This window comes from Lepidochelys kempii, chromosome 1 (genome assembly GCF_965140285.1).
Source record: "Lepidochelys kempii isolate rLepKem1 chromosome 1, rLepKem1.hap1, whole genome shotgun sequence".
Taxonomy (NCBI): Eukaryota; Metazoa; Chordata; order Testudines; family Cheloniidae; genus Lepidochelys; species Lepidochelys kempii.
In genome coordinates this window covers 257,788,474-257,802,930 of record NC_136380.1, presented here as the reverse complement: position 1 = coordinate 257,802,930, position 14,457 = coordinate 257,788,474, and positions in this window count along the sequence as shown.

The window sequence follows — 14,457 nt, the reverse complement described above, 5'->3', positions numbered from 1 at the left end:
TTCCTGGAGAGGTTTTGCAAGGGAGCCATGGGGACAGGAACCCCTCGGTCAGCCGATCCCCAGACAGAGACAGCGCCCAGACTCAAACACACCATAGGGAGGACGGATAGACACAGAGACAAGACAGTCCTCAGTCCGGACAAAACACAGAAATAATTACCTGACCAGATTCCTGATGTCAGATCCTGGGATCCCTACCAGAACAGAGTGGGAACCAACAGGTTTGATGGCGTAGACTTCACTGTGGTCATGCACCCTTCCGTTCTGGCGGAGGACCGCTCGGGCCAAATGCCCAGGTGCCTGCTTGCCATGGCCGTCCTAAGAACAGTCAGGAGTCACACGGCCCCAGTGAAGACGGTTGCCATCTCGGTGGAATATTTGACAATCTCCAAATTGTCAAAGTCAGATTCAGGACTCATGTAATTTGTCAGACCACTCTGTTTATTAGCAAAGAGCCTTGCTAATGCACCCAGATGTGAGCCCCTCTCTGAGGCCCAAGATAACCTATTTATACAGCTAAGCCAAAGCCAATTTAACATAAGAGACAAAAGAAAGCAGAAACTGACAAATATACATACGTATCTTATTTGCATACTAATGTTTACCAATCTCCTAGCTCAGTAGGAGCTCTAAGTTAATTAGTTTGAGGACCCATTGTCTCACACTCCTTAATGTTTCTCTTCCTGACAACTATATTTCAACAAACCCTTCAAATAGCATTTCTTTAATGAATTATAATTTTAATATAATTCATTCTACTTTCACAGGATCAAGGTTTGGGTGGTACTTTATTCAAATCAAAACACCCGATCCCTAACCACTTATTTAGATTGTCTTTAGCTATCTTGTAAAAGCCAGTTATACAAATACAAAGGTGCCTTATATAGGTATAGCTTATTCTCCTTTCCATATGGGAATAAGCTATACAGGTATAAACACCTTTATACCAGTACTGGATAACTCTGTCTGAACTGGGGAGAAGTGGATGTTGAATCACTCTCACTATATTGGTATATAGACAAAGCAGAAAAGTGCAGAAAAGGCCCCAGTTTGCTAATTTTACAAAGCCTTATGGCTAATTTTCTAGTGTGGCCTATTCTATCAGCATTGCACTCAGTATACACCTGTGACCTGCCTCACCTGCTGCCCCTTCATGACTTCATCCTCTCTGCTAGAGAAAATAAACTTGGTGAGTGAATCCACCCCAAACAAACAACCTGATCCCACTCCCAGCTGCCAAAACTTTTGTTACAAGTATGGGTGGTGGAAATTTGCCTGAGGCCCCCATAGCTTACTACGCAGAGGGTGACTTACTGTCTAAAACCTAGGCTGGGCTTTGTTTTAGAGCAGGGGACTGGGAGTCAGAGTGGATTCTGTTCCAAGTTTGCTACTGATTTGCTTTGTGATCTCTCTGCCTCAGCTTCCCCATCTGTAAAATGGACATAATAATCCCTCCCTCCCAGGGATGTTGTGAGGGTTAGTTTCTAAATCTGGAGAAAGCTCTTTGAGAGAATCAGGTAAAAGGTGATAGAGGAGTGCAAGTATCATCAGCTTGGCTTCATCTGCCAGTGGAAGTCATCCACATGGCAACATACTCAGGCTCAAAAAAAATGGAAAAGCTTTGGCTCTTTACAAACATACCCTTACTGTGTCCTCTAAAATAGCTGTGTTTGCAAGCGAATGACACCAAAGCTCAAGAACTGATTCCTCTTCCCCCCAAAGGAGAATGCTGTTCTTCAGTTATAGACCATGGTAGATGAAGGGAACTAACGGGTCTGCTGGAATGCAGAATGAAAATGGGGAGAAGAAATAAACACAGGTCTCTGTGCCTGAAAGATATCTAGTCTAGCTGCTCATCGCCTGGACCTCGGTAGTGCCAGTGCTTTGAACCCGACAGAAATGTGGCAAGACTCTGAATATTGTGTGAATCTGTACACACACACGGGTCCCTGGGCGACTGCCTCTGGACAATCCACAGCTACATACAGATGCCCCTGAAGAATACTCTCTCACACACGCAGGTTTAAGGGCATTCAACACTGGCATCCCAAGGCTTTTACTCCTTTTAAGATGTGAGGATGAAACCAAAATAATCCCTCAACCCATGATATTTTCTGAATGAGATGTCTGCGGCTGGCATAGTATCTGAAGAACCCAGCCCCTGAGTGGCTGCCAATGTCTGCCTGGGTGCTCTCACCCCTCTTGCCAGTGCTTTATTTAGTTTTCCAGATTTCATGGCAAACAGCTTGTTTATTACCATAAGATGCTCCCTGGGAATCATAAAAAGAAAAGGAGGACTTGTGGCACCTTAGAGACTAACCAATTGATTTGAGCATAAGCTTTCGTGAGCTACAGCTCACTTCATTGGATGCATCCAATGAAGTGAGCTGCAGCTCACAAAAGCTTATGCTCAAATAAATTTGTTAGTCTCCAAGGTGCCACAAGTCCTCCTTTTCTTTTTGCGAATACAGACTAACACAGCTGCTACTCTGAAACCTGGGAATCATGCGAGGCCTGCGGGGAAGGAGGGAAAAAAACACATACTTCCGTGCTGGGTGCTAGCATGACCAGACAGCAAATGTGAAAAATCGGGACAGGGGGTGGGGGGTAATAGAAGCCTATATAAGAAAAAGACCAAAAAATCGGGACGTCCCTATAAAATCGGGACATCTGGTCACCCTACTGGGTGCTGAGCATCCTTTGCAGCACGAAGGGAATTTTCCTGCAAGGCGCTGAGAATAGAGAGAGGCATTTTCCGAATGAGAAGAGAGAAATGAATGGGAGGGTTGGGGAAAAGAGAAAATGAGATGGAAGGAAAAGGCAAAATAATCCTGTTCCTAAGGCACACAGTGAAATGACTCTTCTCCCCAAAAGGGCTTTATTTCAAGCCAATGGGTTGTGGAGTCCTGGGAAGTGGACACGTCTAGTGCAGGGAGGCGAGAGTTGGGGGATAGGGGCAATGCCCCCCAGCTTCAGCTCCCTCTCTCTCTGCCCAGAGTTCTGCTGAATGTGACATTTTTGCCCAGTGCCTCACACACAAAACTCTGCTGCTAATTTTATGCCCAGGGTTCTGTTGCTGTGTAATTTGAGGCCACAGACTCCTCCAGAAGCCTGTCAGCCAGGGTGCACACCACTTCCAAAGTGACTCCTGCTGCCCAGGAGTGGGGGAGGGGAAGGAGCCAGGCAAGAGATAAGCCTTGTGTGGGCTGTATGGCTGACTATAGTCTAGAGCAGGGGTGGGCAAACTTTTTGGCCTGAGGGCCACATCGGGGTTGCAAAACTGTACGGAGAGCCGGGTAGGGAAGACTGTGCCTCCCCAAACAGACTGGCCCCCACCCCCTATCCGCCCCCTCCCATTTCCCACCCCCTGACTTCCCACTCAGAACCCCCGACCCATCCAACCCCCCCATGCTCCTTGTCCCCTGACCCCCCCGCAGGACCCTACCCCCTATCTAACCCCCCTGCTCCTTGACCCCTGACTTCCCTGACCCCTATCCACACCCCTGCCCCCTGACAGGCCCCCCGGGACTCCACGCCTATCCAACCCCCCCACCCCGCTCCCTGTTTGCCCCCGCCCCCAGAACCTCTGCCCCATCCAACCGCCCCCGCTCCCTGTCCCCTGTCTGGCCCCTGGGATCCCCTGCCCCTTATCCAACCCCCGCCCCCCCACTGTGCCGCTCAGAGCGACAGGAGCTCGCAGCCGCGCAACCCGGCCAGAGCCAGCCACGCCACCACACTGCCCAGCAGGAGCGGCTGGCCAGAGCGCTGGCGGTGCGGTGAGGTGAGGCTGCAGGGGAGGGAGGACAGCAGGGGAGGGGTTGGGGGCTGGCCTCCCAGGCTGGGCGCTCCGGAGCTGGAGCACCCACAGGGAAAAATGAGCAGGTGCTCCGCACCCACTGGCAGCCAAACTCCGCCCCCCTCCCTTGAGCGCGCTGCATTCCTGCTCCTCCCCCTCTCTCCCTCCCTCCCTCCCAGCACTTCTGTCCGCCCCCAAACAGCTCAAAGGAGGAGGCAGGGAAGAGGCGGGGCAGGGACTTGGGGAAGGGGGTGGAATGGGGGCGGGGTGGAAGCAGAGCAGGGGTGAGAAGAGGCAGGGCGGGGATGGGAACTTGGGGGAAGGAATGGAGTGGGGGCAGGGCCAGGGGCAGAGGGGGGTTGAGCACCCACCGGCTGGAGCAGAAGTTGGCGCCTATGCCTTTGTCCCCCTCCTTCCATGACAAGCAGCCTTGCCATTCTCTGCTGATTATCTTACGCAGGATCCACACTTTCTAGGAAAGTGGAGGAAGCACTGAATTAAACCCAGATTCCACACCGCTTTCGCCTCCCCTGCAGCTGACACTGCAAAATGGAGACCACCCAGCACTGCTCTCCTCTTCCCACTCCCAGTTCCCTTCCTCTTTAATGCACCAGCCAGCAGATGGAAAAGGGGAACGACGTGTTAAAGAGAAGAAAACAGACCATGACAGCAGAAGAAATGGAGGGGACACCCAGTCCCCTCCCAGTTGGTACGTATCAGGCTCCTTTTCTTTCCAAAAAGATCATGGGTTTGCACTGTTCAGGTAGCAGGAAGCAAATCGTCCCCCTCCACATGCTCCATTCTAGGCCCTTGTGACCAACACACCATTGTAATTCACCATTGTATTCACACCCAACACACCATTGTAATAATCTCTGTCCAAAATATGTGTTGTGAGGTATCATTTGACAACTAATAACTCACTGGTCAATAATATCATGGTGACATGAGTAGCAACATTATATGTAAAGTTATGCATTCCCTCTGAATGATGTTGGTAGCATATGTTCAAATTCACATAGCTCTGATTAGGAAGGGGCGGTTAAACAGATCTATCTTAAACCGTGGAATGTGTGTTTACCTCAATTTACGTATAGGTAGTAAACAAAGAGCTTGAGACAGCCGGGGGCAGGAACAGACCGGCCTGCATTTTAGCAAACAACAGCATGGAACCTCTTCCACCATGAGACTCTTTGTCTGCATCCTCATAGTGGGAATTAACTTTATCTAGGGGGAACCCTCAAGAAAATGCATTTGAAAGAGTGACTGCACTGTAAAAGTGAGGGGCAAAAACACCCCATGGTACCTCTCCCTATCTCTCTCTCTCACTTTGGGAGAGATCCTGACCTGAAATTTGGCCATCCTTGTTGCTGGGAGCACATAGTAAGGATTTTATCTTGAGCCAAGTCTTAGCTTGTTAAGTTTTACCACTAGAAAGCATTTTATCTTTATTTCTCTTGTAACCATGTCTGATTTTAATGGCTTGAACTTGTACTCACTTAAAATCTCTCTCTTTGTAGATAAAAACCCTTGTTTTAGTCTTAATCAAACTAATCTAGTGCTGTGTTTAAACTGAAATGTTGGGAAACTCCAATTAAAGTAGCAAATTGTTGTATATTGACCCCTTACCAGGGCAATAGACTTATGATATCTGAACTGTCCAGGAGAGGGCTGGACAGTGCAGAACACATGTCTTTGGGGAAAATTCAGAACTGGGAGTGTGTTGTGGTCACCCTGCAAGTAGTAACCGAGGCTGCTGGGCTCAGTGTTGCTGGCAGGCTGTAGCTATCCACAGATACTCAGTGTGACCTGCATGCTGGCTGGCTGTTTATGAGGAACCCAGGTGGGACTTGCACCAAAGAATTGTGAGGCACCCCGGGTTGCAGGGCAGTTGGTGACAATCCCTCACTTGTCTGGACTGCACCCCGAAATGTGATAGTGGCGTAGTCTAAACAGGATTTATATACAGCTTGCTATTTGAACTGAGAGTTACACTTTAAGCACGAATGTAACGGTTTAAGTGAGTCTCAAGTGTGGTGGCTGGGAACAGTCAAAGAAAGGCTACAGTTTGTTGTTTTCTGTTTGTTTATTTCAGATGAAAGACAGAGAATAGAAGCAGGGGCAAGATGAGCAAATAAACATATGCCAAATGCACCAAAAAATAGAAGAATTGTGTTCAGATCACTGCTTATTCTATGCTGGAAAAAAGCCAGAGGACTTAAGAAGCCTCCTCATGGATTATGACAAAGCCAAGGGAGGGCATGCAGCTTGCCTGGACTCATCTGAGGTCCCAGAGTCTACAGCTTCAGGAAGAAATAGATCCGCCGGCTTACAAGTTAGCCCCGAATGGATGCAGCAGTAGCGAAAGAAACTGCAGTTGGAAACCCTTTGGATCCAACATGAATGGGAAGAGAATGAAAAGAAACTAGAAGAGGACAATAAGAAATGTCAATGTGAAATCAAGATGTGGGAACTAAGGGTGGACAATCCTCAAGCAATGATCAATCCTACCCAAGAAACCCCCAGCATTGTGCCCTGCATACAAAGAAACAGACTGTATTGAAGAAAGGCTATGAGAAGTATCAATGGCAACTGGGAACCACATCCTACCCAAAGAGGGAAGAAATGTATCCTTGTGGTAGTGAACTTTGCCACTAGCTATCCTGAAGCAGTTGCTCTAACACAGGGGCTGATTCTGTGGCAAAAGCCCTTTTCCCTATTTTTAGCACAATGGGTTTCCCTAAAGAGATTTTATCTGACTGTGGGTCAAATTTCATGTCTCAGCTGTTTACTGAGTTCTGGAAGTTGTGTGGGGTGAATCAAAGCTGCACCACATCACCCAGAGACAAATGCACTAGTGGAGAGGTTTAGTGGAACTCTGAAATCTATGCTGGGAATGTATGCAAATAAGAGAGTTCAAGACTGGGGTGAAATGCTACCCTATTTGCTATTCATTTATGGGAGGTGACCCAAGAAACAAGCAGATTCTCCCCATTTGATATCCTATACAGAAGGGAAAGTGAGGGGACCCCTAGATCTCCTCAGAGACTCCTGGGAAGAGGACACTGAGGCTAAGGGAAAACCAGTAACTGAATATGTACAAAGGTTCAGAAAAGAGTTAAAAGATATTACGGGTATTGTTGAGACTAACATCAGGGGTAGTCAGTCCAAACAAAAGGAGTGGCCTGACCTACATACTTGTAAACAGTCTTTTGAAATTGGGGACTTGGTGTTAGTATTAAACCCTGTGAAAAAAATACAAAATGCAAAATTCTTGGGAAGGATCTTTACAGGTGATAGAAGAAGTGAATAAAAATACATATCATGTTAAAAGGCCTCATGGTAATGCTGACCCACATCTGGTGTATGTAAACAAACTTAAAGCTTATCACAGCAGAGAAGTCATGGTAAACATAGAATCATAGAATATCAGGGTTGGAAGGGACCCCAGAAGGTCATTTAGTCCAACCCCCTGCTCAAAGCAGGACCAATTCCCAGTTAAATCATCCCAGCCAGGGCTTTGTCAAGCCTGACCTTAAAAACCTCTAAGGAAGGAGATTCTACCACCCTAGGTAATGCATTCCAGTGTTTCACCACCCTCTTAGTGAAAAAGTTTTTCCTAATATCCAATCTAAACCTCCCCCACTGCAACTTGAGACCATTACTCCTCGTTCTGTCATCTGCTACCATTGAGAACAGTCTAGAGCCATCCTCTTTGGAACCCCCTTTCAGGTAGTTGAAAGCAGCTATCAAATCCCCCCTCATTCTTCTCTTCTGCAGGCTAAACAATCCCAGCTCCCTCAGCCTCTCCTCATAACTCATGTGTTCCAGTCCCCTAATCATTTTTGTTGCCCTTCGCTGGACTCTCTCCAATTTATCCACATCCTTCTTGAAGTGTGGGGCCCAAAACGGGACACAGTACTCCAGATGAGGCCTCACCAATGTCAAATAGAGGGGAACGATCACGTCCCTCGATCTGCTCGCTATGCCCCTACTTATACATCCCAAAATGCCATTGGCCTTCTTGGCAACAAGGGCACACTGCTGACTCATATCCAGCTTCTCGTCCACTGTCACTCCTAGGTCCTTTTCCGCAGAACTGCTGCCTAGCCATTCGGTCCCTAGTCTGTAGCTGTGCATTGGGTTCTTCCGTCCTAAGTGCAGGACCCTGCACTTATCCTTATTGAACCTCATCAGATTTCTTTTGGCCCAATCCTCCAATTTGTCTAGGTCTTTCTGTATCCTATCCCTCCCCTCCAGCGTATCTACCACTCCTCCCAGTTTAGTATCACCCGCAAATTTGCTGAGAGTGCAATCCACATCATCCTCCAGATCATTTATGAAGATATTGAACAAAACTGGCCCCAGGACCGACCCTTGGGGTACTCCACTTGATACCGGCTGCCAACTAGATATGGAGCCATTGATCACTACCCGTTGAGCCCGACAATCTAGCCAGCTTTCTACCCACCTTGTAGTGCATTCATCCAGCCCATACTTCCTTAACTTGCTGACAAGAATACTGTGGGAGACCGTGCCAAACGCTTTGCTAAAGTCAAGAAACAATACATCCACTGCTTTCCCTTCATCCACAGAACCAGTAATCTCATCATAAAAGGCGATTAGATTAGTCAGGCATGACCTTCCCTTGGTGAATCCATGCTGGCTGTTCCTGATCACTTTCCTCTCATGCAAGTGCTTCAGGATTGATTCTTTGAGGACCTGCTCCATGATTTTTCCAGGGACTGAAGTGAGGCTGACTGGCCTGTAGTTCCCAGGATCCTCCTTCTTCCCTTTTTTAAAGATTGGCACTACATTAGCCTTTTTCCAGTCATCCGGGACTTCCCCGGTTCGCCACGAGTTTTCAAAGATAATGGCCAATGGCTCTGCAATCACAGCCGCCAATTCCTTCAGCACTCTCGGATGCAACTCGTCCGGCCCCATGGACTTGTGCACGTCCAGCTTTTCTAAATAGTCCCTAACCACCTCTATCTCCACAGAGGGCTGGCCATCTCTTCCCCGTTTTGTGATGCCCAGCGCAGCAGTCTGGGAGCTGACCTTGTTAGTGAAAACAGAGACAAAAAAAGCATTGAGTACATTAGCTTTTTCCACATCCTCTGTCACTAGGTTGCCTCCCTTATTCAGTAAGGGGCCCACACATTCCTTGGCTTTCTTCTTGTTGCCAACATACCTGAAGAAACCCTTCTTGTTACTCTTGACATCTCTGGCTAGCTGCAGCTCCAGGTGCGATTTGGCCCTCCTGATAACATTCCTACATGCCCGAGCAATATTTTTATACTCTTCCCTGGTCATATGTCCAACCTTCCACTTCTTGTAAGCTTCTTTTTTATGTTTAAGATCCGCTAGGATTTCACCATTAAGCCAAGCTGGTCGCCTGCCATATTTACTATTCTTTCGACTCATCGGGATGGTTTGTCCCTGTAACCTCAACAGGGATTCCTTGAAATACAGCCAGTTCTCCTGGACTCCTTTCCCCTTCAAGTTAGTCCCCCAGGGGATCCTGGCCATCCGTTCCCTAAGGGAGTCGAAGTCTGCTTTCCTGAAGTCCAGGGTCCGTATCCTGCTGCTTACCTATCTTCCCTGCGTCAGGATCCTGAACTCAACCAACTCATGGTCACTGCCTCCCAGATTCCCATCCACTTTTGCTTCCCCCACTAATTCTACCTGGTTTGTGAGCAGCAGGTCAAGAAAAGCGCCCCCCCTAGTTGGCTCCTCTAGCACTTGCGCCAGGAAATTGTCCCCTACGCTTTCCAAAAACTTCCTGGATTGTCTATGCACCGCTGTATTGCTCTCCCAGCAGATATCAGGAAAATTAAAGTCACCCAGGAGAATCAGGGCATGCGATCTAGTAGCTTCCGTGAGCTGCCGGAAGAAAGCCTCATCTACCTCATCCCCCTGGTCCGGTGGTCTATAGCATGATCTGTTGTGTAGAAGGGGAAACTGAGGCACACTGCCTCATTGATTTGTCCAGCTTGACAAAGCCCTGGCTGGGATGATTTAGTTGGGGATTGATCCTGCTTTGAGCAGGGGGTTGGACTAAATGACCTCCTGAGGTTCCTTCCAACCCTAATCTTGTATGATTCTATGATTTGATGATTGAAGACCAAACTGACTTATCTCTGGAAAGCATCAATATCTGCAGTGAGTTAACACCAGTTGAAAAGGCAGAGGTGTTACCTGTGCTGCAAGAACCCAGAGAAGTGTTTTCCAGCAAGCTGAGGAAGACTCACTTGTTGATTGATAAAATCATTACTGGAGGAGCATAGCCATCTCCCAGCAGAGCAAGGTGCAAGAGCAAATTCACACAGAAATACAAAGCATGCTGGACCATGGAGTAATTAAAGAGTCTGCCAGCTCTTGGGCATCACCTGCGGTCTTGATCCCTAAGAACGACGACACTATGAGGTTTTGTGTTGATTGTAGGAAACTCAATGCTGTCAGAGTGCCAGATGCTTATCCTACGCCTAGAATTGATTAAATGCTGGATATCTTAAGCAAAGCTAAATATCTCAGCTCTTTTGGTTTAGTTAAGGAGTACTGGCAAATTCTTTTAAATGATGATGCACAGAAAAAAAGTCTGCTTTTATTACTGATATGGGACTGTATGCATTGAAAGTGATGCCATTTGGGTTAATAAATGCAGGAGCCACTTTTCAGAGGCTGGCCAACCAAGTATTAAATGGATTACAGGACTTTGCAAGGTCTCTGACCTGCTACCTCCAGGCCAGCCAGTGGCCTTTTTAGGCCCTACCAGCCCAAGAACTGATCTGAGCAGCACAGATACAAGAGTGTTTCAGTAAAGCCACCAGCAATGGTGGAAGGAGATCATCTCCCTTCTTCTCTTATTCTTTCTAAGCCAGCCCCTTCTGCATGCTGTAATGCCCAGGCACACCCACGCTGTCTCTCCCTTCCCCACCTTCACAGGGGAAAAATCAAATCAAATTAATGTACATTTGAGGCAAAACATCAACCTTTTCCTGCCTTTTTCAGTGCAGTGAATCCTTTGCAATAATAAGGTGTTGCCTTCATTATGACAATTCCTCCTCACAAGCACTCCTCCCAACCTCCTTTCTCCATCACTATGGACAGCACCTCCATCCTGCCTGTCACTCAGGCCTATAACCTGGGCATCATCTTTAACTTGGACCTATCTCTAGGTTCTCACACCTAGGCTATGGCTAAACCTTGCACATTCTTTCCATGACATCTCTAAAGTATGGCTTTTCCTATCCATCCCCACAGCTAAAACTCTTCTCAAGGCTCTCATCATCTTGCATCTTGATTACTGCAACATCCTTCTCCCTGACCTTCACAAATGCAATCCTGTATTGCTCACATTCATTCAGAATTCTGCTGTGAAGATCATTTCCTAGCCTGTTGCCTTGATGATGTCTCCCCTCTCTTTGCATTCTTCTACTGGATCACACTTCTCTGTTGCATCAGACACAAGCTGCTTGTCTTCACTTTCAAGGCCCTTCATGGCCTTTCCCCATCCTACCTACCATCTCTCATTCACTATTGAAATGTCAGCTCCCACCCCGGACACCAGCCTCCGTCACACACTTGTTACATTTTCAAACAAGCACTTTTGTGTTTTCTCCCATGCTGCTCTCACATTTGGGAGGAGCTCCCCATAAATATTTGCAAAGCCGTCTCATTATCCACCTTCAAATCCCTCCTCAAAACTCTCCTGTGCTGTGATGCCTACAAAAAACTTGACAACAGTTAGGCCACTGTTGCACTGAGACCATTTCCTATCATGCTGAACAATATTTTCTCATAGTTTCCTTTGTACTACCCCATCTGTCTATATCCATCTGTCGTCTCTTGTCTTATGCTTAGATTAGAAGGACTTTGGGGCCGGGATTGTTTTTTGTTCTGTTTGTACGTGCCGAGCACAATAAGGTCCTGGTCCATGACTGGGGCTCCTAGGTGCTACAGTAATAGAAATAAATAAATAATGATATTTAGGGTAAACTCATGATTTTGCTTAAGGAAGAGGAGATATGATATCCCCTGGATGAAACTATTGAGTCTCTATGAGAAAATCCTATCATGTATTTTTTTTATTTATTCATTGACTTAGTGATTAACACAACAGTAGATAAGCACTTTCCATAAAATGCACAAATCATCAGGCATTGACCCAATAAATGTCCATCAGTGTCCCACAAGTTACTAAGAATTCACCTGCCACAAACATCCAACCAGAATAGAAACAAATCCCAACAAAGGCTTGGTTGAGCAAATGTGTTTTGCAGTTTTATCTGAAGATCATCCCAGGCAGATCATTGGGGAAGTGAATTCTAAAGACAAGAACCATAAATTGACAATGCCCTGCCACTGGCCATGAATAAATAATATCCAAGAACCATGCAGGAAATTCCCCCAGCTATTCTCAACCATCATGGTGGAACTCAGAGAAAGTGGTGATCACTTAGCCCTTTTCTACATTAGAAAGGGTTTGCCGGTATAGCTATACTGACAAACCCTCATAGTGGAGATGCAGCTTATACCAGCAAAAGATTTCTTTTGCCAGTATAGCTTATACCAGTTCCCCAAATGAAATAAGCTATGCCAGCACAAGGACTTTTTTGCCAGTATAACTGCATCTACACTAAGGCTTTTGTTGACATAGCTATGTCAATTTGGGGGGTGACTTTTTCACACTCCTGATTGACATCGGTATGCCAGCAGAGCCTTTGAGTATAGGCAGTTATGATAAGGTGGCCCCCGCCTAGAGCACCCTCCAGCAGCAGGCTGTGACTGAACAGGCCTGTCTGCCTCAGTTTCCCCTTGCAGAGTTCCCAGTAACTCCACACCAGGCTTTTTCTCTGTCTCAGTAATACCCATCTTTGAGGACAGTTAATTACCAAAACATAGTCCACACAATATATAACAGAAGCCCCAAAACACAGTCCATTTATCACCCCCAGTGAATGTAGTCCTTAAAATCCCATATCCTTGTCCATCAATATAGCACATACCATGCTCCAGCATCTTCCACCACACCCTCCACTTTTGTCCTTTTGCCAGGACAGCCACCCAGCCCTTCCAGCTGGAATGCATCTCCTCTCGTCCCAGCGGGAGCCCCCAAAGCCCCGCTGCTGGGAGTTCATCCTCATCAAGAGAGCATCCCTCAGCTGTCTGGCTCCAGCTCTCCAACATAATGTCAGCAGGTAAGCCCCACTACTGCTCCCCCGCCTTCAGCTCTGTCCAGTTTAGAAGTCATCAGGAACACCCTGGGCTGCTCTCCGGTTTTCAGCGCTCTCCAGCCCTGCCTCTCTGGCTTAGGGAGGTCAGCCAGCAAACCCCTCTTGCTGTTCCCCTGCCTTCAGCTTCCCCATAGGAACCCCCTCACAGCTTCCTTCAGGGACCTCCCACAGTCTCCTGGTTTCTAGCGGCTTCCACCTACCAATTTTCTGACTCTCCTAGGCTGTTGTCAGGCAGCTCTCACTTGCCCCTTTTCCTGATTTACTCTCACTAACCGTCCTCAGGCACTCCCCCATTTATACAGCCCAGGTACCCTCTCTTAAAACCCAATCAGAAGGCAGCGGACAAGTCACAGGTGTACTGGCCTCTTTCCTCTCATAGGGTTGATGTCACCCTGTGGCACCAGGCCTTATACAACTGGTTCCAGACCTTTACACACAGCAAGAGAAATTAGAGTACAGGGACCTGACTGAGACCAAACATACCCTCTCCTGACCACTCTCTAAGTAAGACCTAGAGCATCTTTGGGGGTCATAGGTAACAGACTGTAAAGATTTTTAATGTTCAAAGCACAGTCATTGTAATTCCCTTCTCCATTCATTGTGAACTTTGAACCTGGGATGCAAGGGAGGAAAAGGTTAGGGTGAAGAACATGGTCACTCGTTCCTCATCCTGAGTGTGGTATAAATAAATGTCTGAGATAGAATAGACAGATAAATGCCCATGTTTGCTGGGAGACCTGCTACCCTGTTGACTGGAGAAAAAGAGGGGCGCAGGGGAGGAGAGAAAGGGAGAACGGACAAGGAAGAAAGAGGGAAGCAGGAAAGAAGAACATGAATGGAGAAGAAAGACCGGGATGTGGGAAAAGATAAAGTACAGAGAAGGAAGGGGAGAATCCATCCACTTCTCCAAAGGCATGTGTTGGGTTTCCAAACCTGACTACACATGTCCTGTTTGCTAATTTATGAGAGGCACAAAATTGGACCAAGTAGCAGCTGGGCTGTAAATCACTCCTCTTGGCTAAGCCATGCTGAACTAGATGTGCAGAGGGGGAGAGGGCTGAGTGAGTCAGAACCCAGAGCCTCCCCTTCTTTGAGTCATTGCTTGAGATATGTCCTCTAGGCTTCCAAGATCTACAGGTATCGTGAGATGACACTCATCCTTCCCTAGTTCTTTCTGATACAGGAGTAATGGAGCCTTGCATCTTTCCACTGCCTGACCCCCCGCTGCACCCTCCCACCCTCCTCAACACGCTTTTATCTCCATGGTACTAACAATCCTGCTGTTCCAGACGCTCTCTCCAATGCCTGTTTTTCCATTTCTTTCACTCCTTTCAATTGTCTACCTTCCTCCTCCTCTCCCTCTCTCTCCTTTTTCCTCCCTTGTTTCATTTCTCTCTTTCCACTTCTCTACCTCTCTCTTGTTAT